The following is a 26,966-nucleotide window of genomic DNA, read 5'->3' as shown; positions in this document are numbered from 1 at the left end:
AAAAAAAAAAAGGCTTGGTGGCTTTTTTTGAATCTTTGGAGAAAGCTGTTTTGGGGGATCTGCAGCCTTGACTGCCAGGATCTGAAGGCGACAGAGGGAGGACTGGCTCTGGGGGAACCGACCCCCATGCTGGGCACCGGCCTCTTCCGTCCCCTTCTCCTCCATGCCTGTGGGTCAGCCACCTTGAAGCGGTCACCAACTCAGCATTCAAGGTCACTGCTATGGCTTAGCCTGGGTCTGGTTTCCGAAGAATCATCCTGACACTGGGGGGAGCCATCTCCTCATATTGCAGTTGCAGCCTCTGGCCTCAGAATCAATTTCTTTCTAGAGCTTTCTCTGTTCAAACTTCAGTGTCGGTGCTCACGCAGCAAGCAAGAATCACAGTATCGTGAGGCTGACCAAAACAACAGTCCCCGAGAGATGCTCTCCTGCAGGCTGCGTGTGTTTCGGGGCTCAAGCAGGTACCGTTTCTTGTTTCCACCGCACAACCTCAGTGTGGAAGCCCGTCTTAGAACCCATCGAAGCTCGCCCCTCTAATGTTCCTTCAACTCCTCACCGGGCCCCCCCAGCCCTCACCCTTCCTGCAGCAACAATCAACTCTCAGGACATACTGGTAAACAAGGAAGCATTGAACACTGTTTACTTAAAAAGGAAAAAAAAAAGGGTATATGTATATTTGGTGCAAATAAAAATGTGGGAACTGTGGAGGCTTTGTTGGAGCTTGGTGGGAAACAGGAAATTGTATGATTAAAAAAAGGGGAAATTAACCATTTTTTTTTCTTTGCACAATTATTTGGCTGTAGTAAAAGCGAAAGTGAAAGTCAGGGCTAGGAATGCACGCGCACTGGAGGGGACGTGCTCGCAGAATTGGACGGAGTGTGTGGTGCAGTGGGATTCTGAACCACCCAGGGGAGAGCTGTGATCTTTCTGGATCCCACAGTGGGATGTACTGCCCAAGAGAGTGTAGATCAAACCTGGTGCCAGAGCGGTCATTTGTTGTTTTTCTCAGTGAAGAAGCACCAGAGAGGAATGCTTGCTTTGAGGTCCCTGGTAAGTTAGGCTGGGGTCTGTTTGGGGCCATGCAGTTTAGTGCAAGGAAGACGGAGAAGAACACCCGTGGGCACAGTGGCCGCAGCCGACCCCACGGGGCTGGGAACCGCACAGGCGAGGGGATTTGAGTATAAAGGAAGTTGTTTCTACCCCTGGGTTTAAAGGCAGCCACAGTTTCTGTAGCAAATGAATTAGTACGACCTTGCATATCGCCCCTTGACTCAGACGTGGTAAGGGATCCTGAAGATTTTCATTTTGCTAACTGAGCACCTCCCTGGCGGGAGATGGGGCTGGTGACATATTCTGGTGGATTTTGATCCTGTGCATAGGATTGTGACAGCTGTACAAAAGCACTACATCTTTTGAGTTTTTAGGCAATAAGGGAGTTATTAGTGGGCTGGTCTTCAGAGACTAACACCAAATCTGCAGGAAAACCGAGTAGTTCAGACCATCTATATTGTATGGCTTAAAATGGAATAGAGGACCATCCCTTCATTCATTCATTCACTCAAGCATTAATTCATTTAACAACCATTCAGTGTGCTCTATATCATGACAGATGCTGCAGGGAATGAGGGCAACCAAGATGGATCCCGCCTTCAGGGGTATGTTGCCAATTCCCTTTGAATCAGTTCTTAACTTTTAAAAATCACCTTTGTTATATTTCAGAAGAAACTGGTACGGGTGTTTGTTTAAAAATCAAAAGCACAAAATTGCACATAATTTTATAAACTCTGGACTTTCTTTAATCTTTGAATCTTTAAATTTATAGGAGTTCCTTCTACATCCAAGCCCCAAAGAGACAGCAAGCTCCTCCTGTCATATCTTGGCAACTAATTGAAGCAATGAAAGGGAAAGAAATGATAAAAATAAATCATTCCAGTTGGCAGAGCATCGCTGTGTGGTTCTCCAAGCGGTTGTTCATCAAAAATGAAGTTGGTACCACCTTGGCGGCATTAAATCACGTTGGTCCTCTTGTGATGATGACAATAGTACTCGCGCTTTGCTCTTGTCATCTGTGACAATGCTGTGCATGCTGGAATCAACAGAGTTTATATAATCCAGGTCTGCTGTCATTCTTGAGGCATGGAAATTTTCCTTATTTGTGTTTTAACTCCAAAAGTTTCCTGAGAACATTCTAGAAGTAGACTTTTGTGGGCAGTAGCCATCAATCCTGGCTATTGATTGAAATCAATTGTGGAACTCAGAAAAATACAGATGTCCACTGAAGACATGAATTAGAATCTACATGTACATTTCATTTTTAATTAATTACTGAGCTTGAACATTCAATGACTGGAGGGGGAGGATACAAATCATAGCATATCTATGATGGAATACTATGCTGCTATCTAAAATTATGGTGAGGAAGAATTTCCTGAGTTGAGAAAATATTCATAATGCATTGTTAAATTAAAACAAAGCAGGCTCAAAGAGGACTGGGTGTATAATAGGATGATATTTTTGTTAAGCAGTCCTATGTTTATATGCATCATACAGAAGACCAGAGGGAACTACACAAACATGTTGAGGGTGGTAACCTCTGAGTGGTGATTTTTGTTTGCCTTTTCCTTTGCTTTTCTGTGTCTTCCAAGTGTTAAGTACCAGTCATATGTTGCTTTTACACTGAGAAAAATTCTTTCAGTAAATCTTAATGGTTTCCTCTTCAGGAACAACATGATGAAGAGGAGCAAAGAAACTAGATACACGTGGCTGCTTCATCTGTCCATCCATGCATCCATGCCTCCATGCATCCATCATCCACCCATCATCCATCCGTCTATTCATTCATCCATTATCCATCTATCCATCCATCCATTTATCCAACTATTCATTCATCCATTATCCATCCATCCTTCCATGCATTCATCCATCCATACATTCAATCATCCATTATCCATCCATTTATTTTTTCATGATTTTTACTTAGTCTTAAAATTTTTCATTAATTTTATTTTGTCTTTTTTTTCTATTTATTAAAACAAAGATGACTTAAGCGTCTGCTGGGTGCCTGGCATTGATAGTAGGCACTTGAGCTGCAGAGGCAAGTCCAGCGCTGTGGCTCTCATTTACCCTCCAGCATGCCCAAGAGGCTGTGAGGAGCTCCTTCAAATGCAAAGTTCTTCCCTTGAGCCTTCTGGGGGAGTAGTTCTAGGTGGGGCTTGGGAATTTCCTATTTTAAACAAGTATGCCCCGCATGGTTCTGACACAGAGGATCCCATACCGGCCTTTGAGAACCTGTGAGGAATGGGCACTTGGGCTTAAACAGTTTAAAGTCTAAAGATGATGAAAACTGTCAGAATGCAAAAATCTGGTTTGTTGGTTCCATCAGGGAATTCAACTTAAGTTCCCCCAGGATGTCCCAGGACCCAGGCTCCTTAGCCACCCTGTCTTATTTTAGAATGCAACAATTTAAGTGGGATGACAATCAAAATGTACCCAATCAGGTTGCCAGCCTCCTTGAAGGACGTTAGATGTGGCAAACACCTTCCTTCCTTAAGGACAGTCAGAGAGCAATAGCACAGGTAGTAATAATCCTAATAGCAACCACCATTTATTAAGTGGCGAGTGCATGCCAGCCACGCCTCCAAGTACTGTAGACTCATTTACTCAAAAACCCATGGGTTACCTACAAATATGATCACCCCTGTTTTGCAGAAGAGGAAACCGAGGCTTAGTGGGGTTAGTTAACATGTAGAAGTTTACATGGCCAATCAGACGGCTTGTTCCCAAGAGTCCATGGGCTCAACTGCTATATTATCTAGCCCCCAACTCTTCAAGTGGCCACTAAGCAACCTCCTGATGTGAAGCTGCGTCCAGGGCTCCAGAATATTGACCACCCAGGCAGCTTGTGCTAGGTGGCCCCAGCTGAATGTTTCCTGGTGTGAAATTATTATTTAACTTCAACCTTCTAAAACTGTGCCCTTCATGGTTGCAGCTAGTACAAAGTTAAAAACACTTGATAAAATGCATAAAACACAGCCAGCAGCATATTTCCAAATCACGTTGTAAGCCAGGCAGCATTCGCTTGAAACACATCTTGGGGGCAAAGTATTTAAGAGAACTTCCACTGAGTCAGTGGACAGGGCATCCGTTGAGCCGGGACAAGCTGGGGATTGGGGGAGGCCTGGGCCCTGTAGGAACAGCCTGGGGAGGGCTTTGACGAATGCAGGGAAATTTGCTTACAGTTTTTACTCGGTAGCCAAACCCAAGACTGAAAGAAGACCTATCCTGTACCCTACTGCCAGACATGTTTTTTTCACTCTTTTTGTTAATAGTATCATGTGTCATTATTATGATTTAAATTTTTTATTTTATTGAGATATAATTCACATACTGTATATTTGCATACCCTTTTAAAATGTACATTTCAGTGGTTATTATCTGCAGGAGGTTGTGCTATTATTACCACTGTCTAATTCAAGAACATTTCATCTGGCCAACAAGAAATGCCATGCCCGTTAGCAGTTACTCCCCATTCTCTCCTCCCCCCAGCCCCTGGCAAATTGTGCTGATTTTTAATGGCTAGATCTTCTCTCTTTCAAATAGATTACAAGAGACCATGGAACTCCTCACTCTTCTTGGCACAAAACAGGTGCTTAGTAAATGTTTTTCCTTGGTGATAAAGCTCTCAAACTCTCTACTCTCTTTCTGATCAGTATGATAATTTTGAAATTATATTAAAGGACCACAAGAAGAAAACATACAGTTGAGTTTTATTTTTTTCCCGTTCCCCCAGCCCCCCACACTTAAGAAGGCCTGAACGCAGAGGTCTCATGTCAACGGGATAAACGTTTTATTGGCCTTATTTTTCATTCAGTTTGATTTAGGAGAAGGCAAGGTCATCTTGGGTCTTACATTGTAACACGAATATCGACAGGTCAGTGATATTTCATGTTTTTCCTGCTCCTAAAAATACAGTGAGGAAATTCACAGCCTGGACTGTGGGAAAAGGAGAAGAAATGCTGAAACTTTGAAATGCCTGGGTCTGAACTGGTTGTTTACGGAGTGAAAAGCAGGTCACACATAGGCTGAGATGCTACTTCCGTCATGCCTGGGAATCTACAAACTCAATTCTCTCTCATTGGCAGAACATGAAAGCTAAAGATTATCCCCTAATCCTGTGGCATTTTTTAATCCATGGAATGGGCTTTGCTGCTCAAAAATTTTCACTTAAGGTCACACACTCTTTGGAAATACAATTATTTTGTTTATCCCTGCAGTATCTATGGAAAAAGGTGTCAGAACAAATGTCTACAATAGTTACTGCAGATGAAAATGGTTTTGTCGCTGTCCAGGAGTGACCACCCTCCCTCCATCCCAGATGTCCACTTCTTTTTAAATTCAAATAGTGGCACCTCCTGTGACAGCTTTTCCTTTGAAAAACAAGAGCATAACACTAATGCACTGCTGAAAAGTGGAGAAAACCCAGATGTCCATCGATGGATGAACAGATGTGGTCTATCCATACATTGGAATATTATTCAGCCATAAAAAGGAAGTACTGATACACACTACCATGTGGATAGGCCTTGATAACAGAATGAAAGAAGTGAATGAAGCCAGACATGAAAGGCCAGATTCCATTTATATGAAATGTCCACAAAAACGCAAATTGACAGAGACAGAAAGTAGAGTGGTGGTCGCCAAGGGCTGGGGGTGGGGTGGGGAGTCACTGCTAATGGACACGGGATTTCTTTTTCGAGGTGATGAAAATGTTCTGGACTTGGACAGTGGTGGTGTTTGTACGACTATGTGAATATGCGAAAAACTGCTAAATTGTCTATTTTAAAAGGGTGAATTTAATGGTATGTAAGTTATATCTCATTTAAAAAATGTAAGAAGAAAATATTTGCTGCACAGCCACCCAAGGGGTTAAAAATAAGAGTAAGAGGGGAACATCTGGCCTTATTTTGTTGGTGCCTAAGATGACTTAGCAGCTCTGCCTGAGAGGCATCTGCTAGAATAAGACCATTCCTGTCCTCGTCACTGCAACTCTTGCCTGAATCATGGAACTAAAGAGTTTGGACAGCTGGGAAGGACTTTAGAGATTCTAATCCATTCTCCCACTTGTCAGGTAAGGGAACTAGTCATAGGCAGTAGAAACGACAGGTTCAAAGTTGCATTGTTAGTGCCTGAACCGGACCTAAAACCTTGCATTCTTTCCACTTGATGTATATAACAGCTGTTTTCCTCCCTCTCTGCTCAAATACTATTGTACATTCTACAGACCTTAATCTTCATGAAACACAGATCTTAGGTCACCTCCCTGCTTAAAAAAAAAAAAAAAACCGTTCAATGGCTCCCCATTGCCCTCCATCTTCTGTCTGCCGCTTGGCTCCCACAGCTCCCTAGATGGACTGTCTTTGCTGTTCCAATACACAGTGTGCTTTTCAATATCATGCCTTTGTTCAATATCACATTTTGTTACTAAACTTTGTATATTTTTATGTCTTCCCTCCTCAGCAAAATCCCAAATTCCTTGAAGACTCAGATCATGTTTTGTGCATCTTTGACCTCTGAGAACAGGGCACAATGCAGTTCCTTGAACTTGGTAGGGTTCAGGAAATCTTTGTAGATCAGTTGATTCCAAATTCAAGACTATAGTGAGTCTTTGCCTGGATAAATCCTAGGCATATCTTAGAGGAGGTCTGCTGACAGGTGACTGTTTTATGCCACATCTCTTTTGTTGGAGAACAAAGACTGCATTTAATTTTTGGAGGTAATCTGGACAAAAAGATTCTAGAAACCTCTCATGAGATGAGATTTAGTTTCAAAAAGGCAAAACACACGGACTTAAAAAAGAAAAAAAAGAACCCAATGTTATTTTTGAAATAACATTTTTATTTGTTACAGAAGTAATTTGTGTTCCTTGTAGAGGATTTATGAAAATTCTGAGAAAGTTCCAGGAATATAAAGAATAAAATAAAAAGTGCTCATAATCTTAGCCCCTAGGGAATATCTATTGATAATCTTTGATCTGTATAGCCATTTTTCTGCATATGCCACAGATACCTTGTTTACAAAAATGAGACCCCATTCTGCATGCTGTTTTGTAACCTGCTTTTAAATTAAATGAAAAATGAAAATGTAATAGTCCTCCATTAAGCGGGAAGAATTTTGTTGCTGTCAACTCAGATGATTCATTCTGATGACATGGAGAAAAAACAACTCAATATTTGTTTTGCTTCTTTGCTTTTCTTGGTGCAGGAAAGGGTAAAACAGAGGAGGGACAGTTCCGAGAACTAAGAAGTGAGCGCCTTTCTAGCTACCTTCTCACCTCCCCTCTCTGGGTCTCTGTCTTCCCACCAGTTCTGTGAAGGAACTGTGTCCATGAAGGTCCTTTTCTAGCTCTTCACTTTCGTGAGCTTTCAGTTTCTCCCTGTTCATTCTTTGTCCTTGGGTACTTCAGAGCCCTCTATGTGCTTAGGAGGCAGGGAATGTGACTGTTTTCCCCCTGGTTTATGCCAGCACAGAGCCTGGCAAAGAATTGTCACTCAATAAATATTTATTAATGAATGAATGAATGAGGCTGCCATGAATGATGTCCTTTGTCATGAACGTCATTAGACCACATGGTCTGCTTTTGGGAGCACCAAACAGGAATTCTATATTTAGGTTCTCGGAATTGGGATAATAATATAAGTAAGTAACACCACACATTGATTGATTAATGGGAAGTATTTTCCCATCCTCAGGACCCCATTTGGCTCTTTCTATGGCCCTGGTAGGAAGATGTTACCAGTTCCATTCTGCAGGTAATTGGATGGCCAAGTTCTACTGCTGGCCTCCTAATTCCAGGCCCCCGGTCCCTTCTGCCACACTGCACTGTCTTTCAGGCACCCCATTTTTCCTCTGGTTGGAAAAGTTACTGTACAAGCATTCAGGCAAACTTCAGGCAGAAGTTCTCAAACTTCAGTGTCCCTAAGAATTGCCAAGGGCTTAGCAATCCACATTGAAATAATCATTTTGGGGTGATGTTGATGCAGGTGGTCTGAAGAGCACACTCGGAGGCACAATAGCTTAAAATATTTCAGATTCAGTGTTTTGTCAGGCAGAGGAGGTGGCCATGATAAGGCCATTAAGATCATCAAGCATCGGCTTGCCCAAGCTTTGGTCTCCAAGGAGACTGGGGGATAACAATATAATAGTTTGTGTTCCTTATGGGTTTACTGTGCCAGGAGCTTTTCTAAGTGCTTTACATACATTATCTTCTTTAATTCTCTGAGGAGCCCTGTGGGGTATGCCCTGTTATTGCCTCCATTGTACAAGGAAACTGAGGCTCAGATAAGTACAGCTGGCTTATCTATAATCGGGTGAAATTGACAATGGGATTAACTACTCAAGTCCTAGTACTGCCAGGTTAAGGAAACCTAACTCTTAATTATTTTTATAACAGCTGGAGGAAGCTGGTGAGTGTCATTGACTGATAGGGAAAGTAATTCATATTTTGGCTTACACATTCGTGTCCTTTCCCTTACGTGGATCGCTCTTGGCAGTTGTGAAACTGGAAAACAAAACAAAACAGTGAAACAGATGATAGTCACGTCATGGCCCCTTCTTCCCCTGGGAGCCCTAGAACCAACCCCTGCCGTATTCCGGACCTAATGCTACTTTTACCTCAAAACTGAACTGTTTTCTTGGGGTTATTTGAACTAACTATTGACCGGATATTTGATGATGTTAAAGAATTATTGTTTCTTTCTGTTTTTTTGTTGTTGTTGTTGTTGGTTGTTTCTTTTTTTTTTTTTTTTGGTATGATACTGATATTGTGGTAATGTTAACAGTGCTTCTATTTTAGAGCTTTGTATTGAAATATGCACACATGAAATATGAAGAGGTTTTGGATTTGCTTCAGAATAATCCGGTTTGGGGAAGGCAGTAGATGAAACAAGATTGGTTTTAGGACGATAATTGTTGAAGCTGGCTACGAACACATAAGAGTTTATTATATGATTGCCTCTGGTTTTGTATGTTTAAATATTTTCCTAATAAAAGAGTAAAAAATAATTACCTGTCTCATGTCCCTTTCACTCTGCAAGCAGACTTAATAAGTTCAGCTGAAGCACTTGAGGTTAATAATGGATTAATATGCGGTTGCTGCAAGAGAGCATTTACATTTTTAACAAGGATCGGCGATGTCTTAATCCAAAAAAGCAAATGTTTTGGAAACTTGAAGCATTACCCCAGCTTGATGGGGGAAGTATTTTGTATCGTCTCAAACTTTCTCCTTCCCTAGTTTACCTGTGTGTAGAATTGGTCCTGATTCCTGACTTTGGGGACACTTTTGGTAATCACTACCTTTTCTTTTTTTGTTGTTAAGATTTTTATTTATTTATTTGACAGAGAGAGAGAGAGCAAGCACACACACAGGGGGAGGGGCAGGCAAAGGGAGAGGGAGAAGCGGGATCCCCACAGAGCACTGAGCCCGATTCGGGGCTCAATCCCAGGATCTCGGGATCATGCCCTGAGCTGAAGGCAGACACGTAACAGACTGAGCCACCCAGGCGCCCCTACCTTTTCTTTTCTAATAATGCTTTGTAATGACTTGGCATTTATGACATTCAAATTTTTTCCTAGACTCTTCTTACTTTCCTGTGTGTAGATAGTGCATATCGTTAGGCATGTGAGCAAATAGGGACTCCAAGAGGTTAATTGTATGTAGTTATTGGACTGGTTAATGAATTCTTTCATTTATCTGTCTCACCTACAAACAGGCAGCATGCATTGAGCATCTACTATAGATTTGATGTGGGGCCGGGTTGACGTGATACAGAGATGCATGAAAGGGTGCCTGACTTTGGGAGCTCACATTTTAGGAGAGAAAACAGTGTGCTAAGTGAATAAGAGGTTGAGGACTTCATAGAGAGGATGAGACTTTACTGGGCCATGCAAAAGAAGCAGAAGTTCATCACACACCCAATTAATGTCAGAATCAGGGAATTCACCAATTAACCCAAACCCAGGGATCTTGCCATCTGCCTGGTCTGACACAATTTCTGTGTTGGTATTGTACTTCTCTTTTTTAATCTGAACTCCCAATTTTCCTTGTTGCTTGTTAACCCCTGCAGGATTTTTCTTAAAGCCTTACAATGGTCCTGTTATCTAAAACCGCACAAAATGAAGCAGACCTCTTTCTTCTTGGGGGATGCAGGGAGCAGCAGGTTGCTGCTGAAAGGGAGAACGATGACCAGGGCATCGTCCCTCCTAGGATATAGCTCAGGGGCGTTTCCATTCCTCCGTGACACAGATGATTGCATCCTCAGACTCTGATCGCTCTCCAGGCGACTGACAGTGTGGAGAACCTCACTCATATTTACCTGTTCGGGCAGCCATTACTCACCTCTTCCCACACACCCCCACGCTTGCACACAAAGCCACAGAGTGACAAAAAAATTTTTTTAAAAACCTTCCCCCAACCCCATTCTAAAATGTCAAGTGTTTCAGTTTTGAGAAAAAAGAAAGCTGAAGAAAGCATGACTCATGACAGGGCTGACAAACAACTATCTGGAGGTATGCTGGTGAGTCACGCTGTGGAGATCTGCCTTTATGTTGTGGAAAGGGCCCGGGATTGAAGGAGCATCATGGGACCAGCCAGTAAAATTCCACTACTCTCTGAAGCCCATTTGGAGGCAATTTAAAAACCCTGGGCTTTTTCCAGCCCCAACCTGGTATACGGCTCTGGGTACCCTCAGGTATGTTGATCTATACAGGAAATCAAGAGGAATGATTATTAATAACTGGAACAAAACCATTATTATCTTTCCATGCCCAATGCCATGCTGAACCAGCCCTGCTTGCTTCTGCGAGCCAGCAAGACTGCTGGATTTTCTTGAAGGGTATTGGGTTGCTAGGCAACAGCTCTGGCAGCATCCATCATGCCCAGCAATGTCAGCACCCGAGTGTGGCCTGCAAAGCACACTTGCTCCCCTCCCCCAGCCTCCCCTTTGCAATCCCCCCCACTCCCTGTGAAAACGTTAATTTGCATCTTGGGGACAGGAGCGGTGCCAGGTGATTCTGTGTATAAAACACCACAGTGCAGCACATGAAGCACAAATATTGTTTTTGGTTGCAAAACAGGACATGTGACGTAGTTGAAAATACAGATTCATTTGTGTACACACCTCATATAAGGAGTGTGGGCATAATTTAAAATCCTGCACGTCAAATATCGGGTGTGTTCTGCCTTTAAATCATTTTCCCTCTCTGCCCGTACAGCATCTTATTTATACCCTGTTCTGTCCATATCTATCTCCCTCCCTTTGTTCTGTGGTCTCCTGGGTGATCCAGTTATTGTTTGTGTGTACGGCTTTGTGGACAAAAAGGAGCCTCTTTCTAGATGGGAGAGGGCCTGTGCTTACTGGTTGGAGGCCGCTCTTTGCAAGGCCTGGTTATGGCCATTTTGCTCTGGAAGTGCCTATTTTCTGGGCAGGGTTTCCACCTGGGCACAGCTCTCTGTGCCTTTTACTTTCTTTCAAGGGGCAGCAGGCTGGGTAAACTAGTAGAGTGTCAGAGGCCGAGTGATGGACAAGAACGAGTATCTGCTTTGGGGTTAGACAGACCTAGACTCAAATCCTTCCTCCTCCCCAACCAGCTCTGGCATCTCGGCAAGTTACTCTCCCCATTTCTGGAAAGGATGATAATGAAAACGACCTCACTGGGTTGTTGGGGGAGGGCTGAGTGTGATAATACAGCAATACGCCTGGCCCACAGTGTTTATGAAATGGTAGATATTACAAGGATTAAGTGAATCACAGATGATTCCCAGTTGGAAGGGCGTTTAAGACGTCATGTGGTTCAGTAAGAGATTCTAATTCCCCCAGTTCTCCCAGTGGATAAGTAGGGTAGGCTGCAGCTGGATTGCCAAAGGCTACACCGAGTTGACCCTTGGTGATAGGGTTGGGTTATAAGTTCTCAGACTCCTGGCCCCAGTGATCTTTCTTCTGGGTTCATTATGATACCTATTGCCTTCCTTAAAGTCATCCTGCCTTACAGTGGACTGATATCCCTCCCTTATAATTTGTTCAAAGCTTACTGGCAGGAATTTTTGACCAACTATAGGATTTGGGTGGTAGTCAAAACCTGGAATTTGACTGGAGGCCTGGCGAAGATGAAGGAAGTGCCCTAGGAGCCCAGGAGGATGACTTTACCGGGTTTTCCTCTGACAACTCTATCATGCTTTATGCTACCTCTGCTCTAAAGCTGTGAAGCAAGAACTGTATCTCCTCAGTTATTACCGAAAATGCTACTTTATACATTTAAAGTACCCTCCCTCTCACCCCAAATCTATACCCTTCTCTCTTAGAGAAACCATCTCTCCTGATGGAGAGCTGAGCCCTTCCTGGTCTATTCCCAGTGCAGGAAGAGCCAAGCAGGCAGCCCTCAGCTTGACCCCAAGGAAGCCATGTTGGTTCAGTTGGGCATGCCACTCCTTTTTAGGAGCCTGGGAAGAGGAACAAGGGATCGGTCTAGGTTTACTCTAGGTCAAAGGTGGGGGGAGAAGACCAATGAGCCAAGTAAATTCAAAGGAGACAGACAGGCCAGTGTACTTGGGAAACCCTGGCTACAAGGTGTGGGAGGGATGCATCAGCAGCCAAGAAGAGGGAAGTGAGTGAGGAAGGGCTGTCAGGAGATCCTACCAGGGAGCCTCTCTGTCAATCCCTCTCTGACTCCTCTCCCCCACTGAACGGTCCATAGGAGCACCAAACCATGAAGAGGTGGGAGGCGCTAGAGGTGACTCAATGTCTAGGATCAGTGACAAAATACTCACATCTAGAAAGCTGGGTCAAGGACATGAGACTTACTGGGTTTCAGTCCTGGCTTTATCACCCAGCTGTGTCACTGCAAGCAAGTCATATACCCGTGGAACCTCAGTTTCTTAATCAGAAAAATGGGGATAAGAATATATGCTTTAGGGTTGTTTTCAGAATAAATGAGATAATCTACATAAAACACGATGTACGATGCCTGACATGCAGAAAAGTCCAGAACAATTAACTGTTTTTGTTGTTATGGCCTGAGCATCTCTCAGGAAGAGAAAACCATTCATTCACACTTGCTCTTTAGTCACAGTTTAAAGAAGCCCCAATTCTACCCCAAAACCTGAAAGACTTTTCACTCAACCACAGAGAAGTGGTCTGCAGAAAACTTACCAGCATGGCCTCAGGGCCCAGTCCAGTTCCCTGGAAAAAAACTACTGTCCTCCCAGGCTGCCAATGACAAATTCCTTTCTTCAGGTGGCCCTGAGCACAGCACTGGGCCCTCATGGGCTATTTGCAAATTAGGACACAAAAAGTGCAAGCTGTTTCCCATGATTATACTGGTCCTTCCATCAGAGAGGTGTGACTCTGAAGGGGAGCCCACATGAGATCCTGGGGCTGAGCCAAAGATGGGCACAACTTTCCCAGACCCAACCTCTCAGCAAATAAAATAATGAGGAAATACACAAAAGGACAATGCTAATTAAAAGAAAGCTAGTATGGCTATAACAATATCAGACAAAATAGTCTTTAATTATAAAAATACAATTAGGAAGAAGCATAGTCACTATATATGATAAAAGCAACAGTTCGTTTTTTAAAAAATTTAATTTTATTTAAAATCAATTTGATGTATAGTGTATTATTAGTTTCAAGGGTAGAATTTAGTGATTCATCAGTTGCATACAATGCCCAATGCTCATTACATCAAGTGCACTCCTTAATGTCCATCACCCAATTACCAATTAACCCATCCCCCATCCACCTCCCCTCCAGCAACCCTCGGTTTGTTTCCTAGAGTTAAGAGTCTCTTATGGTTTGGGTCCCTCTCTGATTTTGTCTTATTTTATTTTTCCCTCCCTTCCCCTATGTTCATCTGTTCTGTTTCTTAAATTCCACATATGAATGAGATCATGTAATTGTCTTTCTCTGATTGACTTATTTTGCTTAGCATAAGATCCTCTAATTCCACCCACATCATTGCAAACAGTAAGATTTCATTTTTTAAATGGCTGAGTAATATGCCATTTACCACATCTTCTTTATCCGTTCATCTGTCGATGGACATTTGGGCTCTTTCCATAGTTCAGGGGCGCCTGGGTGGCTCAGTTGGTTAAGCAACTGCCTTTGGCTCAGGTCATGATTCTGTAGTCCCGGGATCAAGCCCCACATCGGGCTCCCTGCTCAGCAGGGCGTCTGCTTCTCCCTCTGACCCTCCCCCATCTTGTGTTCTCTCTCTCTCATTCTCTTTCTCTGTCTCTCAGGTGAATAGATGAAATCTTAAAAAAAAAAGAAAAGTAATAGCAGGCAGATTGAGGAGGGAAGTCAAAACGTGAAGAATGATCCATTCAGGGGTGAGTTTCTCATCTCCCCTCCTTTTTATGTCCCAACTTTGATCTGAAGGAAGTCTTGTTGTGGACAAAAACTCTGACAGAAACTATGCCTCCTGGCTAGAAGACTGAGAAAAGGAGCCCCAGGAGTGAGCAAGTGGACAAATTCTGGAGAAGAGAGAGCTGGAGAAGGAGACCCTCCAATTCTGTGTGTGAACCAACACCAACCCTGGGCTTGGCCAGAGTTGCATATGCCCAGGACAGACCTAAATGTAGTACTACAAAGGCTTTGACGACTGACCTGACCCTGGAACCTCATAAACAGAAAATAAGACAGCAATTATGATCTGAACTCAACTGGGTTGACTGTCTGCTAAACAAAACAAAAGCAAAACAAAACAAAATCAACATTCTGCAGAGTTTTTTTTTTTTTTTTAAGATTTTATCTATTTGACAGAGAGAGCACACAAGCAGGAGGAGTGGGAGAGGGAGAATCAGGCTCCCTGCCATGGGGCTCCATCCCAGGACCCTGGGATCATGACCTGAGCTGAAGGCAGATGCTTAATGATTGAGCCACACAGGTGCCCCCAGAGTTTTTTTTAAACAGTATTTTGAATCTTACAGCATAAGATTCAAAATATACATTATACAAAGCAAACTTACTTGACACACAAAGAACCAGAAAGTGTGACCATTTCTCAAGGGAAAAGACAATCAATGATGTAAATCCCGAGATGGCCCAGGTGTTGGAATCAACAGACAAATGCTTTAAGGTGGCTAATAGAATCATGCCCATAAGATAAAGGTAAACACCTTCAAATGGAAAGATAGAATTGGTCAGCAGAGAAACAAACTATAAAAGTAAGAATGCAATGGAAATTTTAGAAAGGAAAATGATAGTATCTGAAATGAGAAAGCTCATTGAATGAGTTTAACAGCAGAATAGAGTCAGTGAACTTGAAGACAGATAAATAAAAATGACCCAGTCTGAAGGAGAGAAAAGTAATTGAAAAAAAAATTAGCAGTGTCTCAGGGGTCTGTGGGACAAGATCAAAAGGCCTAACATCCTGTTGGTAGAGCACCAGATGGAGAGAGGCAAGCGATTAGAACAGAAACAAAGTGTTTGAAGAATTAATCACTGAAACATCTAAAACTTGGTGAAAAACATTTATTTGTAGATTCAAGAAGCTCTGCAAACCTTAAACATGATAAACTAGGAGGGAACCACACCTAGGCACATCTAATCAAACTGTTGAAAAACAAATATAGTAGAAAAATCTTGAAAGCAGCCAGAGATAAGTAACACATTATGTATAAGGGAACAAGGACTCACATGACTGAGGATTTCTTACCAGAAACTATGGAGGCCAGAAGATAGTAGAATAACATCTTCAAAGTGCTTAAAGAAAAGAACTGTTAAACCAGAATTCTATATCTAGAGAAAATATTCTTTAGGAATGATGGTAAAATAAAGACATTCTCAGATTAAGAAAAAGTAAGAGAATTGTTTGCCATCAGACCTGCTCTAAAATGAATGCTGAAAGGAGTCCTTTAGGCTTAAGGTAAGTGATACTGGAGGGAAAATTGGAACTTCAGGAACCAAGGAAGAGCAACAGAAATGGTAAATATCTGAGTAAGTATAATAGACAGTTTTACTCTTTCTAAGTTCTTTAAATATGCTATAAAGCAAAAATTATAACATTAGTGGGGTTCTTAATATATTTAGAAATAATACACTTAACAATTATAATAGAAAGGGGGGAGAAAAACAAGATGTATATGATTGTAAGGCTTCTACATTTTCCTATGAAATAGTAACTTCAAGTAGACTTTTGAAAGTTTAGCGTTGTATATTGTGGTCTCTAGAACAGCCACTAAAATAATTAATATGAAGAGGGGTCAGCTAAGTGTCTGCTTTGGGCTCAGGTTATGATCCCAGGGTCCTGGGATCAAGTCCTGTGTGGGGTTCCCTGCTTAGTGGAGAGTCTGTTTCTCCTTCTCTCTCTGTCCCTCCCTCTCTGCCCCTCCCCTGCTCGTGCTCTCTCTCTCTTTCTCTCAAATAAATAAATTAAATCTTTAAAAAATTAATATGAAGATATATAGCTAAAAAAGCTATACAAATTAAAGTGGAATACTAAAAGATTCAAATAATCTAAAAGAAGACAGGAAAGAAGGAACAGAACAAAAAACAGAGGGGACAAAAGAAAAACAAATACTACAATGAGAGCGTTCAATCCAACCATACTGATAATTACAATTAATGTAAATGATCTAAACATACCAATTAAAAAAACAGAGATTGTCAGATTGTATAAAAAGAAGACCCAAATATAAGCTGTTTACAAAAAACCCAGTTTAAATATAATGACATAGGTTCAAAAAAGGGAAATGATATAAAGCAAATATGATAAAATGATAGAATCAGATGGTAGGTACCTGTGACTTAATTATATTACTTGCTATTATACTCTATATGTTTGATATATTTATAATATAAAAGGAAGTTGGAAAAATACATTTTCTCTGTAACCTCCTTTTTGCCTCAGTTAAATTCATAAAAGATCTTAAGATGTCTGGCCCCCATTTGACTGTCCCATCTTATTTCCCTCTAGCTCCCTATATAACTAGACCAATGTAGGGGCCAAGAGCAGCCAGACCTCAAATTCCACTTCCTACCTGCTGAGCATGGACAAAGAACTTAACTCTTTTAAATCTCAGAAGGCTTCAACTGTAAAATGGATAAAACATTACCTAACTGCAGGAATTTATTTTGAGGAATAAAGGTAATATTGTACCAAAGTACTTGGCATAATGCTTGGCAGATAGGAATTATTCAGTAAATATTAGCCATTATTGACCACATTGATTTACCTGGCGTTCAAAGATAGACTGTACATCATCTTATTTCCCTGCCTTTTCTTACTACCTAACTGCAGCTTGCCACCTATTAATGAGTGGTAAAATCAGTTGAATTGATTATGACCAGCACTTTTTTTTTTAAAGGTTTTATTTACTTATTTGACAGATAGAGATAATGAGAGCAGGAACACAAGCAGGGGGAGTGGGAGAGGGAGAAGCAGGCTTCCTGCCGAGCAGGGAGTCTGATGTGGGGCTTGATCCCAGGACCCTGGGATCATAACCAGAACTGAAGGCAGATGCTTAATGACTGAGCCACCCAGGTGGCCCAAAGACCAGCATTTTTTTAAAGACTGGAATAAAATGATATAGAATAGAATAGAATGGGATGGAATGTTATGAAACTGAATGGAACAGAATAGAATTTTTTAAAAGTGAATTGTGTGTAGTTAGGTTAAGTATTGTTTCAGTGTCTGGGTATTAAAATGTAGTTCTTCCTATGGGTTTTGGCCTAAAGAGGCTTGAGAAACACTAGTTTCCATGATTCCTTTGGCATGGGATAGTGAGCTCTCTGCCCCTCTCCACTGGATTATCAGGGCCTTACTTAACACCCGCTTCTTTTGAGAAGTTTTCACGTGATCCTTGTTGCTATGGGCTGCCAGTTCTGACTAGGATCAAACGTGTCTTCACTGTGGGGTAGTTTAAGAAATGCTGCAGAAGAGTTCTGGGGACATGGAGTAAACCTTGGGCCTTGTGTTCCAGATTTCCTAGCTAGGTTTCTGCCTTATATCTGTGATCAGCCCCCATCTTGTGCTTTGACTCTAGTAACAGGCATTATAGACCTTCAGGGTCCAGCATGGGTGGGTAGGAGTCTCTCAGAGCACTAACATAGCCACCAAAGAATTAATGCAAAGTTAGTGCCTAGTTCCTTCCTGCTTGCTCCCATATTGGCCATATTAAGGTTGGTCCTTGCCTCGCTTCCCTAGAACAAGTGCCCAGGACATCCATATCCATTCCTTTGTTGTAAGCATTCAACCCACATACCAGTCATTCTCATTATTTGCAAACATGGAATTAGTGAATACTGAATCATGGCCCCGGAAGAAAAACAAGGTCAGGTTCCTGAGAGCCTCTGGCCACATTTTTGTCAACCCAATATGTAACTTTGTTTTATGTGTGTTTCTGCTTAAAGAGATTTGATTTAATATATATTGTTGATTCATTAACATTGACCTCACAGTCAACAGAGTAACACAAGCCCGAAAGGAAGCTCCTCTAACCTCGTATTTTCTCCATAAGGCACATCCCAGTCTTCTTGCACTTAGGGACACAAAACAACACATCAGCACTGTGCTTGGGGCCATTTTAAACAGTGAGATGGTCAACAAAAATCTCAAAATGGAAAAAATGTGGACTGAATAGCCCCGGGAAAGGACACGGTTTATGGTATGAGAGTTGAAATAAGAAAATGTCACCTCGTTCAACCCCACCTGGGAATGTGTGCATAGGAGATTCAAATTTTTCACTGCTTAGAGCACATGCACATCCCTGAATGACTATAAAGGCACTTGTGAGTACTGATTTGGGGGTTACAAATACATTTTAGAAAGTAGGAGAATCAACTGTATATCACATGCTATTTTGCCAAGCACCAGGGTAGGGAAGCTTAGCACGCAGCAATGACAAGCGTGGCCTTTGCCCTCATTCTTTTTGTATTATTGTCTTGCCCCTTTCCTGCTCTTGTTGCATGCCCTCCAGTACTGGTAGAAGCTTCTGTGTGTGTCTTACCTGTCCAAGTGGCCTGAAGCTCTTGGGGGGTCCTTTCCTCTTATGTGCAACATCACTTGTGAAGACACCCAAGCTGGTATCTCCCACTTGGACCCGCCCCCTGACCCCAAAATTTGTATTTCTAACTGTCCACTCAGTACTTCTGTGGGAACAACTAACAGCCATCTCAGACGTAACTTGTCCAAGACTAAGCTCCTCACTTCTCCTCTCCTTCCCCCAATTGCTCCTTCCCACAGTCTCGCCTCCCAGTTGATGGCAACTTTATTCTCATGATTCAGGCCAAAAGTCTGGTGTCATCCCTTATTCCTCTCTCACATCCCAGATTGAGTCTGTCAGCAAGTCTTTTGGGCTCTGCCTTTTAAATAGATCTGGAATCTGCTATTTCTCCCCATCTCCCCATCCCACCTGCTTCAAGCCACCACTGCCCATCACTCGTATAATCACAATAGCCTCAGATGGAATCCTCCAGGGTACTTCACCTCTGGTGTCACCTCGGGCTGCTCTGCCCTCCCTCACTGCACTCCTGCAGGGTCATCCTAAATAACATAGCAAAGAGCCACTCTTCCTGACCCCCTTCCCACCTTCCTCAGCCGTTTCTCCCCATAGCACTGATGATCTATTCCCTATAATGTTTTCTTATTTATTTTGTTTAGTGTCTATCTTCTTTCTAGAATGTGAACACCGTGAGGGTAGTAGTGTTTGTTGATTTTGTCACCCTTGTGTCCCCAGCTTCAGGGACAACCTGGGCAGTCACCTTGGGCCCTGTGCTCAGAGGACCCTGCACTTGGTTTAATGCTCTTGCTATCTTGAAATCCTTAATAACTTTTGAGGAAGACTCTCCCCCCATTTTCATTTTACACTGGGACCCCCCCCCCACAACTATGGAGCTGGTCCTGACTACCAGGCACATAGTAGGCATTCAATTAATAGCTCAGGGAATGTTGAATGTGGTGGCTCACAAAGCAGATGGTAATGTAAATGGTTGCTGATTGACTGAGTGATTGACTGATTGGCATGGGGGTTGGGCACTTGTTCACTTGTTCATTCATTCACCCCGTGTGTCATTTCAGCATTCCAAAAAATTATCTGAAGAGACTGGATTTAAGATTTTTGCACACTGGTAGCGGGCCTCATGTATCATGCTCACTCACCCTCCACAGACTCCAGGTATTTTGAGAATCATAACATCATGTGATGTTGAGTTTGGCAGTCCCCTTTTACAGAGGAGGAAACTGAAATGTTTGTTTGTTTTTTGAAGATTTTATTTATTTATTTGTTAGAGAGAGAGAGGGAGACAGAGAGAGAGGGAGAGCATGAGCGGGGGGAGGGGTAGAGGGAGAAGCAGGCTCTACACTGAGCAAAGAGCCGGATGTGGGGCTGGATCCCAGGACCCTGGGATCATGACCTGAGCCGAAGGCAGACGCTTAGCCAACTGAGCCACCCAGGCCTCCCGAAAACTGAAAGGTTAAGATATTGCCTGAGGTCACGTGGCCGGGGAAAGCCATAGCAAGCCCCGGGACCTGCTGCTGGCCAGATTGCATGGTAGGGACAGCTTTTCTGTCCTCAGGCTCTCCTCACCATTGCTCTGCATTCATGCTCTACCCCTCCCAGAATCAACGTTGCCCACTTTTTCTCACGTCACCCATCTGCCTTGCAGAATTGGAAAGAACCTGCTCTCAGATATCTCCTACTGTGCGGGCTCCCTCGCGTCACCCCTGCCAAGTGGAACCGCATGTTTCTGGCCTCTCTGAGGAACGAGAGGCAGTGCCCGCTGAGAAGGACTTTCAGACCCCGGGAAGTAAGTGTTGCAAAGCCCTGAAATCATCCCAGGTCGGTGCCCCCCAAATCTGTGCCCGCGGCAAGACAGGCCCCAGGTATAGAAATGGAAAAATAGTCCCACCTCTGGTCACAGATTCTACAGAGCTGTGACGTGCTGAGGAAATCCATCTTGAGTCACACCTTTTCTATGAAGGAAGAGGAACATAAAAGCAGTTCATCAGACAGCATAGGTAATACAGTGGCTAATGCTGTGGTAATCCGTACGGTGACAGATGGTAACTACGTTTATCATGGCGCGCAGTGCGTAATGTATATAATTGTCGAATCGCTATGTTGTACGCCTGAAACGAATATATTATATGTCAACCATACTTTATTAAAAAAATAAAAGTCTTTCATCACTTTAGTCATTTTTGTTAGACAAAAATGGCAATTCAGCCGGAAACACAGATGTCAAACTCTTAAGTATACACAGCTGACATCTCAGGGGGCTGGGGCTGCTGGATTAAGTCAGAAGTTACTGTTTGCATCATCTGGAAGTGACATGCTAAAAACGGGGGCCAGACCTTGGAAATAGAGGAAAGACTGATTCTATAGGAGCCAGATAAAAAGATGGCAGTTCCAAATATTTGACCTTGACATTTGTCTTTGTTTCATTTAAATATGGCATGGGTGTGTGTGTATGGGGGCCTGAAATTTTCAGAATTTATAAAATTCTACATATTAAAATTAGAAATATAAGAAATATATATAACATAAGAATATAATATATAATATAATATGAATAATAAGTATATATCCAACATATATTTTATATATAAGGTAAAAATAATTACAAGTAATAATAACTATATAATGTAAGAATATAACATATCAAATAAGAAATAAATAAAATAAATAAGTATTTGATTTCTACTGTGAGCTTTCTTTTGGCACCCAGCCCCACTTTCCCTATTGTATTAGAACACTTTTGGGGGCGCCTGGGTGGCTCAGTTGGTTAAGCATGTGCCTTTGGCTCAGGTTGTGGTCTCAGGGTCCTGGGATGGAGCCCCGTGTCGGGCTCTCTGCTCAGCGGGGAGTCTGCTTCTCCCTCTCCCTCTGTGATCTCTCTCACTCTTGCTCTCTCTCAAATAAATAAATAAAATCTTAAAAAAAAAAAAAGAAAGCTTTTGTTGGCAAGTAAAAGAAACCAAACCCAGCACAACTTAGGACATGGGAGAATTTGATTTTTTTATTTTTTGCTTCTCTCATTAGAGAAGTCAGGGAGTGGGTTCAGGAATGAGCGGCTGGGAGTCTCTCCACCTCTCCTCCGTTACCACAGGTTGGCTCCCCCAGGCATCCTTCATTCCAGCTCCTGCTGCAGATTCCCGTCCTCCTGCCAGAGGAACGCGCTGCCTCACCCCCAGGCCTCCATGGCTTGATGCCCAGACTGGCAGAGGGAGCTTCTCTTTCTCCTAGCAGCATCGTGTCCAATCCATGGGTGAGCTGGGTGGCCCTGCTTGGTCACATGCCCCTCAGCCTTCCAGGCTGGCAGGAGGGATGGGGTACTGCGATTGGCTAAGGCCTGTGCCATTGTCACTTCCTCAGCCCCCCAGAACCACATCGGCTTGGGGAGAAGCAGCTTCTCAAAGGAACGGGGAGGGCAAACGACAATCGCCCATCATCTTGGCTTTGTTCCTCAGGCTAACAAGAGACGTTTTCTCTCTGGGACTGATACAAAGCGCCATTTTATAAAGAGTGTTTTATAAAGCTCTTTCTCCTAGCTGTTTCCATATTCTGTGCATTTTGTGTTCCAGTCAGAAGACTGGAGAGAAGAAAAATTCCCCAATCTGAGGAGCAACGTATTTCTTATTCCGGGAGCATGTGATAAAACACGGGCTCTAACATCAAACTACAAAGATTCTACACAGCGAAGGAAACCATCAACAAAATAAGAAGACAGCCGACCGAATGGGAGAACATATTTGCAAATTATATATCTTATAAGGGGCTAACATCCAAAATACATACAGAACTCAGCCAACTCAATCGCAAAAAACAATCTGATTAAGAAATGGCCAGAGGTTATGTGCTGGGAAGCAGGTGTTAGCTAAAACTATGGAGGCAATCATTTTACAATCTATTAAGTGTATCAGATAACACATTGCACACCTTCAACGTACACAATATTAGATGTCAATTGTATCTGAATAAAGCCAGTGGATGAGGGGAGGTGACAGGGATAAGGAGAGAGAGAAAGAAAGAAAAAATGGCCAGAGGATCTCAAGAGACATTTTTCCATAGAAACTATACAGATGGCCAAGAGGTACATAAAGGTGCCAAACATCACTCATCATCAGGGAAATGCAAATCAAAACCACAGTGAGATATCACCTCACACCTGTCAGAATGGCTATTTATCAAAAAGACAAGAAATAACAAGACTTGGTGAGGACATGGAGGAAAGGGAACCCTTGTGTGCTGTGGGTGGGAATGTAAATTGGTGCAGCCACGCTATGGAAAACAGTATGGGGGCTCCTCAGAAAATGACGAATTCAACTACCAGATGATCCAGCAATTCCACTTCTGGGCACTTACCTGAAGAAAACGAAAACACTAATTCAAAAAGATATACGTACCCCCCTTATTTAGGACCACTAAGGTATGGAAACAATGCAAGTGTCTCCTGACAGATGAGTGGGTAAAGAAACATGGTGTAGATATGCAATGGAACGTTACTCAGCCATAAAAACGGAGTCTTGCCATTTGTGACAATATGGATAAGACCTTGAGGGTATTACCTCAAGTGAAGTAAGTCAGGCAGAGAAAAACAAATATTGTAAGATCTCACTGATTTGTGGGATCTAAAAAGCAAAGCAAAGAAACAAAAAAACCAAGGTCATAGATACAGAGAACAGGCTGGTGGCTGTCAGGAGCAAGGGGTGGGGGGAGGGTGAGATGGGAGAAGAGGGTCAAAAGGGACAAACTTCCACTTGTAAGTCATGGGGATGTAATCTACAGCATGGTGACTATAGTTAATAAGACTATAACGCATATTTGAAAGCTGCTAAGGGAGTGGATCTTAAAAGATCTCGTCGCAAGGAAAAAGAATTTGTGACCATGTGTGGTGATCAATGTTAACTAGACTTGCTACGGCGATCATTTCATAATATATACAAATACTGAGTCATCATGTTGTACACCTGAAATTATAATGTTATATGTCATTAGTTATATGTCATTATGTTGTACGCCTGAAACTATAATGTTATATGTCAATGATACTTCAATTAAAGACAAAACAAAATAAAGCAAAAACCAACCTGTGGGCTCTGGAGTCAGACAAACGTAGATTTAAATCCCGCCTCTGCTGCAGAGTGTAGGAACTTGGGAACATTACTTAGATTCTGTTGGCCTCACTTTTGTCACCTGTAAAATGGGGATAAAATTACACCCCTTAGTTTCAGGGTAAGAATCAGATAACACGTATTAGGAAATAGCACAGGGTTTCAGCAGATGTTCTTTTATTTACCTTCCCCTCCAAGTACCAACCACATAATTCTTTACCCCTTGAGAGGCCCTGGAAAAGCAAAACGTGATAGTCCGCAGGGACACTCTATGCATACTCTTATTTGCCACTCTTATTTGTTACTGAAATAACCCATTCAAGTCTTTTTCTTTTCCACTGAAAGATAATTTCCTTGAAACCTGGATCATATTATCCATTTTTATGTCCCCAGTGTCAGACTCAATGCCTGGGACACAACAGGAATTCAATCAGCAGAGCAGCGGAACCACCAGGAAGAGCTTTTGAACGTGACTGATCAATGGTGCCTTTAGAAAAGTAAGCGGTATGTGGGTTCCATGCACACAGAGCAAAAGTTCCACTGTTTTCTCCACTTGTTTAACCTGGGATACATGTTTATCTGGACCCCAGAGGGACTGTTTATGTGAACATGCCATCTCACTGGTTAGAGGCCCAGCACAGGGAAGAGGTAGAGGTACACTGCTTGGGCTTGAATCCTGACTCCACTACCTACTTGCTTGTGAAAACTTGAGGCAAGTTTCTTGATATATTTGCATCCTTGCTTTCCTCATGTTGAAAATGGGGCCGCAGTGATGCCAACCACATCGGGCTGTTAAGAGAATTAAATGAGATGATGCAAAAACAAAAAACAAAAAACAAAAACCCAGAAAACACAACTCATTACATCGTACATGCCCCACATTATATTTGCTAGAATAAAAACCACTGCCTGGAAGTATGAGAACATGATTTAGGCTGTGGCAAGGGGTCTGATCTGAGGCCACACGGTATGCTCAGTAGTCACTGTATTTGTAGGAGTCCAGGCTTAGCTGCAGTAACAAAGACGTCCCCAAGTACCAAGACAGAAGACTGACCAAAATAGAAGTTGATCTCTTCCCCAGGTAACAGTGCAGAGGTCAACCGTTCAAGACTGCTAGGTCAGCTCTGCATCCTCAGGAAGTGCTTTCCATCTCTGTGTTTGAGGGGACTGCTCCAGTTCTTGTCACTTCCAGCCAGCCGTGGTATGGGGCAAAGGGACTGGGGGTGGCTAGGGAGCAAATTATACTTCCAATTTTTTTGAGGGCAAAATCAAGGTGTGAAACCCCCCACCCCCATCACTTCTGCTAACGTTATGTAGTCACATGACCATATCTACTGCAAAGGGGTCTGGGAAATGTAGTCTTGAGCAAAGCAGCCATGTTGGTGGGGGAAATGTTAGCTAGATCCACACTAGATCCGGGTGGAAGGACAGAAATTTGGGGACAACCAGCAACCTGCCATGGCCACTCAGGGCCTCATAAAAAACACAACAGTAGGAGTTACCTCTCGAAAAGGCTCTTTGCTGGATGCCCACAGCAGCAAGGCTTTGTACGAAGCCAACTCCCCATGAACCAGAGGGGAGTTTAGGAAATGATTCAGGCTCCCTGGCTGACTCAGACACTGAGCATCCTGGAGAGAAAAGTAGCCATACACCCATTTGGGGCTTGGGGTTTAGTTTATAATAATAATAATGACTTTGGCACAGAAAACTTCCTGAGGGTTAATGAATGACTGGCTGGATTAATAGCCCAAATCGCTGCCTGCAGTCTATCAACTCCTTCCAGCTTCATATTAATCTACAGGAAATTCTTTGTACACCCAGCTATTACTGCTTCAATCTCGCAAAATAAAAATGAATGGATGCTTCATTGGAACTTGGGAAAAAACTTGGTCACCATTGTGTGTGGCCACCATGCTATTATTTTTTTTTTTTTTCAGGCACATTTCCTGCGTTTTCTCTGGTTCTCTTTCTGGCTTCAGTTTGCTAGGGTGGCAGCAACTGCACCAGCAGCTGACCCTTTAGATTAGCTTAAATCCCCTTGCTATTTATAGTGCGCCCTGTAAAGCTCGTCACACATGCAATGTCTTCCTAGCTAGACTGGGAGCTCCATGAGGTCAGGGACAACCATAGACTCTGGGCTCTGCAGAGCCTGGCCACAGTGCCCCTTGGCAACCCATTTGTTGAATTTAACCAAATGGAATAGCTGCTGAATTTTAAACAAGTTACCATCAGTCCCCATCAGTCCAGTGGATTCCTCAAAGCAAACCTGAGAATCTCTGCATTTTAGCTGGGTTTAAGGTGGTGTGTACTTTGAGCTCATCAAAATTTGATCAGTTTCCCAAGAGAACAACTTGAAACAGAGAGGCAAGGATATAGGAGAAGTTGTAGAAGACGATGTCGAATGTCATCCAACTGTCACCTGCGAAAAGAAACCAGGGGATGCTAAAGTACCCGGTGACTTCTCTTGCCTGTAGGGACTCCCACTGCTTCCCTGGGCTGAGAGTTCTCTGCCAGGAGATGTCAGTGATGAAAGAAGCAGGTTTCCCTCGGCAGAGTCTCCTGGTTCAGGGAATTCGAGTTTATAGGTGGTTCCAGATTTTCTCTGCCATGCTATTTAAACTCCTACCTTCTTGTCTGTTGGGCATGCGATCAGCATCTGCAAGGACTTGCCAAGTGAAAAGTGCAGGCCCTGAGCAAAGATTTCACAAGAACATCTTGTCCTTGAGGCTCGGTGAGCCAAGGCATGCAGCTGCATTGACAGGACCCTGCCTGGGTGGAGGGTGTCCACCTATGCCATAAGTAATCTTTTACTCTGATTTCTCACTGGTAACCCAAGGTGGGCTTCAGATGGCCCTCTT

At 42.9% G+C, this 26,966-nt stretch overlaps 1 long non-coding RNA gene across 1 annotated transcript; it reads left to right on the top strand.

Annotated features, from left to right (window-relative positions):
- The first annotated feature begins 351 nt into the window (after positions 1-351).
- LOC148164971 (uncharacterized) lies at positions 352-4,752 on the top strand. Its single transcript, XR_015768353.1, has 2 exons — positions 352-461; positions 1,823-4,752. It is a non-coding gene; the product is annotated as an uncharacterized LOC148164971 (long non-coding RNA).
- Positions 4,753-26,966: the final 22,214 nt, after the last annotated feature.

Source organism: Eumetopias jubatus, unplaced genomic scaffold, assembly GCF_037043125.1.
Source record: "Eumetopias jubatus isolate StellerSeaLion01/CBP00866 unplaced genomic scaffold, mEumJub1_p1.0 scaffold_1, whole genome shotgun sequence".
NCBI lineage: Eukaryota > Metazoa > Chordata > Mammalia > Carnivora > Otariidae > Eumetopias > Eumetopias jubatus.
The sequence above is the reverse complement of the archived record's forward strand: the minus strand, read 5'-3'. Positions and strand labels throughout refer to the sequence as shown.